The sequence below is a fragment of the Monodelphis domestica genome, chromosome 4 (genome assembly GCF_027887165.1).
Source record: "Monodelphis domestica isolate mMonDom1 chromosome 4, mMonDom1.pri, whole genome shotgun sequence".
NCBI classification, from domain to species: domain Eukaryota; kingdom Metazoa; phylum Chordata; class Mammalia; order Didelphimorphia; family Didelphidae; genus Monodelphis; species Monodelphis domestica.
This window is the reverse complement of record NC_077230.1, coordinates 73,764,774-73,770,957: the sequence shown is the minus strand read 5'-3', so window position 1 is coordinate 73,770,957 and position 6,184 is coordinate 73,764,774.

Here is a 6,184-nt window from a genome sequence, read left to right as displayed (position 1 = left end):
AAAGTTTTAGATATTAATTGTTCTAATGCAAATAAGCCACTCTTTTAGATTATAACTTTTATATGATGTCTAGAATAAATTTAGATAATTTTGCTCTATCTAGTTTGTGTTAAATAATAAAAATATTTTTGCATTGATAATTTTATATGGATAATATAAAAATGAGAGGCAGTGTTACATAGTGGATAGAAACCAGAGCTTCAAGATAAAGACCTGAATTCTAATTCTACCAGTGACACATGCTAGCTGTGTTACTGGGAGCAAAACACTTCATTTCTTGTTATCTCCCACCACTGCCCTTGCAAAGCTCTGTATAACAATAATGGCTAGTAATTATATTGTTTAAAGTTTGCAAAGTGCTTTAAATATATCTTCTTTGATCTTCTGAGGCTATTATTATCCCTTAGGAACTAGATGCTCTTATTCCTGTTTTATAGATGAGGAAATTGAGACAGAGAGACTAGAGTACTTGCCTGGGGTTGTACCAGAAGTTTCTGAGGAGTGATCCAGGCTCAGGTGAAACTATATGATGCCCCTTATAAGTGCTACTGTATTAAGTTTCAGAATAGCTACTCATCTGTACCAGTAAGGGAAATTTTCTTCCCCATTTCTCCATACCAACAAACGCATAGTTTCAGACCCAATAAAACATTTTCATGTACATAAATGAATATAACAAGCCTTGAAATTCAGTGAAATTGAGTTTTGGAGTGCTGAAAGAGCCTTAAAACCTAATGTTTCCATGAAACTGTCCTTTGGAGTTCTAATCCCCCTTCCACCCCCAACTCCCGGGCCAGGTAGATGTTTTTGCAATGATTGTTCCTTTTGGGAAAATGTGGAATCAGAAAAAGGTAGATGCCATTAGAAGCAGGACATGAAATTTGCCTCATCTGTCCACCCTGTACTACGGATGATTGTGGAAGAGAGCCACTCCATGCTTCTCTTTTTCTAATAACTGTTTTCTTCCCGAACTCTTCTAATCTCTCTAGCTTGTCTCCAACTACATTTTTCTGAAACCATCTATAATAATATGATGGCTTCCCTTTACTGAGTGATTGAGAGAAGGCTTGTTTAAAGAAATCTTGATGTCTCCTCTCTGCTTTGTCCTGATCTAGGGCCATTTCTATATCTTGAAGAGCAACTGGAGATTATATTAGGGAGAAGAACTGGACCTATGACTTTATAGAGCAACAGTTCTCAAACTTTTCGATCCCAGAATGACCCTTTTACATTCTCAAAAATTATTGAGGACCCCCTCCCTCCTTCAAGAGAACTTTTGTTTGTCGCTTATCCCCATCAGTATTTGCTGCATTAGAAATTAAAATATTTTAGCATTATTATGAAAATAGTTTTGACCACATATTCCCTGAAAATGTCTCAGGGACCCCCAGGTATATTCCTTGATATAGAGAATTCCTAGGAAATTGCAAGTTATAATCTGAAAAGTGTGTTTGAAGGATACACAGTCAGAATCTCAAAGGCAAGACATGAAGCCTTGTCTTCCTGAATTTCAGTTAACTCACTTTTAAGGTGAATTTGAAATGTTAAGCTAATGTCATGATATTCACATTTATATAACACTAATATATATTATTTTATTATATATAATTATATGTAGTTACAAATTATCTCATTTGACCCTCACAACAACTCTAGGAGGTTGGTGTTATTCCCATTTTACAGTTGAGGTTAAACAGAAAGTGACTTACCCAGCATCACATAGTTGTATGTGTCTGAGGCCAGATTTGGATTCTGGTCTTCTTCACTGCAGGCTCAGTGTTCTAACCACTCTACTACCTAGCTGCTTCTAAATACGGATAAGTCTGTGAGTATAGTCATTCCGATTGTTTTATGCAGAAATTATCCCCATCTCCTGGATTCTGAAGATCGTATTTGGCCGACTACTGAATTCCTAAGGTTTATTAGGGAGGAGTTGAAATTTGAATGTGAAACATGTCGCTCCTCTTAGTCCCCACCAGATGGTGCAAGGCACAAAGTCATGAATAAAAGCGATGCTTTCCATTTCCTACAAAGACCAAATAATCCCTATACCTAAATCTACCTTCCCCAGAAAAGTAGGTGAACTTTGAGGAAAGGCAGTAAAAACAAAATGAATTCTAAGAAAACGCTCCACTCTTAGTGTAAGGAAAGTCTACAGTCAGTCGTTTGGTTCATATGAAATTTGTTCTTTGGTCAACATGAAGGTGGTCGAATAAGGCCTGCTTACAGTGGTGGGGGAGGGTCCCCTCTGCCTGCAACAAGGGAACCAAAAGCTTCCCCAGTGACTTTCTGCCCAGATAGAGGAAAAGAAACTGCTTAATACTCTGGACTTCCTTAAACTTGTTCCTGCTTTTCACGTGCCCTAAAGTCAAATTGCTTCTCAGTTACCCTGTTATATAGTTACTCCCATCCCAAAGTTCATCACCCGAGAGGACATGCACCCAGCCCATCCGGGGGAAGTAACCTGGCCCTCATTCACGTGATAATCAGGAGAGGCTGCGGAGATGTGTAGAGGCCGCCTACCTCTAGGGCCAGGATGTTCTCCACTTTCTTAGGGGGCACAGGCGTTAGCAGGTGCTCCTTAACTAGAAAGGCAGCACAACACTCTATGTTGTAAAGCATGCCTAGTTGGTCTGGACAGGCTTACCACCAGGCTGGCCATTGTGCCTGTCTTTTGGCCATTGCATTTTTTTAAACCTCACCTTCCATCTTAGATCCAAGATATTGGTTCCAAAGCAGAAGATGGGTAAGGGCTAGACAATGGGGGTTAAGTGGCTAGCCCAGGGTCACACAGCTGGGAAGTATTGGAGCCTGGATTCGAACCCAGGACCTCTTTCTAGGCCTGGCTCTCAATCCACTGAGCCATCTAGCTGGCCCTGGCCATAGCAACTCTTAACCACTAGAAGGGCTTCAGTCTACTTCAGAAACTGTTCACAGCTACAAAATGACAGACCCTTTAAATATATTAGAGAAAACGAATCTCTTCATGAATTATTGAAGAGTGGTTTCATGCCTAGGCCAGGTGGGCCTTTTCTTTTTCTTATGAAATGGAATCTAAGGGAACAGCAGGGACTACTTTCATTAAAGACTTCACCTAGGAAGCCTTGACTGCTGCTTTGATTACTCGTTAGCACAGTCCTAAAAGCCCTTACCCATCTCCTCCAAGCGATGCCTTCTTGAGTTACTGCCCCCACAACCATCTATTTTTCTTGTTGCCAGGCTGTTGCATATCTTTTATTGTTATTCCTTTTCAGGTTATTATTTTCTTGTTTGTTTAGAAAAGTTAAATTTATTATTTATTTTTAACATTCTTAAAACATTTTTTTTGAGTTTCAAATTCTCCTTTCCAGTCTCTTCCTCACCCACTGAGAAGGCAAGCAATATATCAATTATATGTGTGAAGTATACATGTGTTATCTATCTCATAAAAAAGCAAAAAAAATGAGAAAATTATACTTCAATTTGTACTCAGAGATCATCAACTCTGTAGGTGGATAGCTTTTTTCACCAAGGCCTTTTTTTTTTTTTAAACCCTTACCTTCCATCTTAGAGTCAATACTGTGTATTGGTTCCAAGGCAGAAGAGTGGCAAGGGCTAGGCAATGGGGGTGACTTGCCCAGTGTCATACAGCTGGGAAATGGTTGAGGTCAGATTTGAACTCAGGACCTCTGGTTTCTAGGCCTGGCTTTTTATCCATGGAGCCACCTAGCTGCCCCGTCATCAACATTTTTAAGAATTATCTTTGATCATTATACTGATCAGAGAAGCTAAGTCTTTGACAACTAATCATCATTACAATATTGCTGTTACTATGTATAATCATCTCCTGGTTCTGTCTATTCATTTTCCATCAGTTTGTTTGGGTCTTCCTGGGTTTTCCTGAAACAATCTCCCTTGTCATTTCTTATAGCACAATAATATACCACAATTTTTTCAACCATTCCCCAATCGATGGGCATCCTTTCAATTTCTAATTGTTTGCCACCACACACAGAGCTGCTACATAGAGTTCCTTTAGTAGTGTTGCTGAATCAGAGAGTATGCACAGGTTTATGGCCTGTTGGGCATAGATACACATCATTCTCCAGAATGGCTCGACCAATTCACAACTCCAACAGTTTATCAGTGTACTTATTTCCCATCATCTGCTCCAGCATTCGTTATTTCGCATAGATGTGAGCTGGTACCTAAGAGTTGTTTTAATTTGTCTTTTTCCAATCAATAGCGATCTAAAGCATTTTAATATGACCAGAGATAGCTTTGATTTCTTTTCAAAACTGCTCATACCATTGACCATTTATTGATTGAGAAATGGGCCCTATTTTTATACTTTGGACATAGTCCCTTAAATATTTGAGAAATGAGGCCTTTGCAAGAAGTTGTGGGGAGAAACCAAGAATCAGCAGCTCAGCTCCTGGAGTGTGGGCACTGTTTCTGCTTTTTTCTTTGTAGCATAGTGTCTGGCATGAATGAAGCTCTTCATGAATCCTTGTTTGATTCAACTGGATAGACATGAGGGAGGAAAGTATTGTCACATGACTCAGATTTGGTACCTGAGGAATCGGGAGAATTAAGGTTACCCTCAACAGAAAGGGAAAGTTGAAGAAGGAATAGGTTTAGTAGGCAGGATAATCAATTCTGCTTGGAAGATAGTGAATTTAAGGTGCCAATAGAATATACAAATGGGGAGGACCATAAGGTAGAAAGTTACATGGAAATTAGAGCTCAAGAAAGAGAGTAGGTTTAGATTTGGAAGTTATTTGACTTCAACCACCATATATTTATAGTTTATAATTTAAATGGGCTTCCTGTCTTTGCTTGTAATAATGCAATTCTTTTATTGATCCCCTATCTCATTTTCCACCTCAACTTTCTCAATCCTTCCCTCTTTCCTGAAGCCTTCAAACACATCCCCACTAAACTCTAACAAACATTTACCCTAAATGTTCTAGCCTCCCACTTCACTAAGACTGTCAACAAATATTTATTAAGTGCTTTCTCCATCCCTGGTAAGTGATATGTACTGGGGATTCAAAAAGGTAGCCTGTGCCCTGAAGGAGCTCAAGTGGAGACAAGTATAAACATGGTGATAAGATAGAGACAGGATAGATGGAATGTGATTTTGGAGGGGAAGGCTTCTAGCAAAAGCTGGAATGTGAGCAATCTTGAAGGAGAGAATCTAAGGCAGAAGTGAGGAGAGAAAGCATTCCAGGCAAGGAGGGTGGCCAAGATATGGAGATAGGCACCAGGATGTTCTATTCAAGAAACAGAAGTAGACCAATGTGGCTGGATCATAAAGGGGATAAAGGTAAGAAAACTAAGAATAGTGGGAAGGTAAGATTAGGAAGGGACCAGATTGTGAGTCTTAAATATTAAAGAGGAGTTTATAATTTGATTCTGGAGATAAAAGGGGAGCACTGGAATTAACTGTGTTAGATGTTGAATTTAGGAAGTCAGTCAATAAAAATTAAGTGCCACTACAGTTCACTTAGCACACTGTGTGCTAAGTGCCGTGAATACAAAGAGAAACAAATTTTAAAAATCCTCTACCCTTAAGTGACTTACTAGAAAATGGGGATAATAAATGTAAACAAGTCTGTATAAACAAGATAAACTGGAGATGATCTCACAGGGAAGGCATTGGCATTGAGGGGTATCAAGAAAGACCTTGTTTAAAAAAGAGATTTTTATCTGGGGCTTGAAGAAAGCTAGGAAGTGAAGATGAGGCGGATGGGCGTTTCAGGGGATAATCAGTAAAATTACATGGAGTTGGGAGAGGAAGTGTCTCTTGAGAAATAGCAAAGAGGCCACCGTCTGTAGAAGAAAATGAGGTGGAAGAAAACTGGAAAGGTAGGAAAGGTTCAGATTATGAAGAACTTTAAAAGCCAAATAATATTCTATATTTGATACTGGAGGTAATGAGAAGTCACTGGAGTTTATTGGATACAGGAGGTGACAGAGTCAGAGCAGAGCTTTGGAAAAATCACTTTGATGGCTGAGTGGAGAAAAGATTGGAGAGAGAAGACCCTTGAGGGTGGGAGTCAGTCAGAAGGCTACTGCAAAAGTTTGAGTGAGGTGATAAGGACCCACACCAGGGTGGTGGCTGGTGGCATGTCAGATGATAGAAAGGAAGGTATAAAAGCTGTGAAGTAAGAATTGACAGGATTTGGCAACAGATTGAACA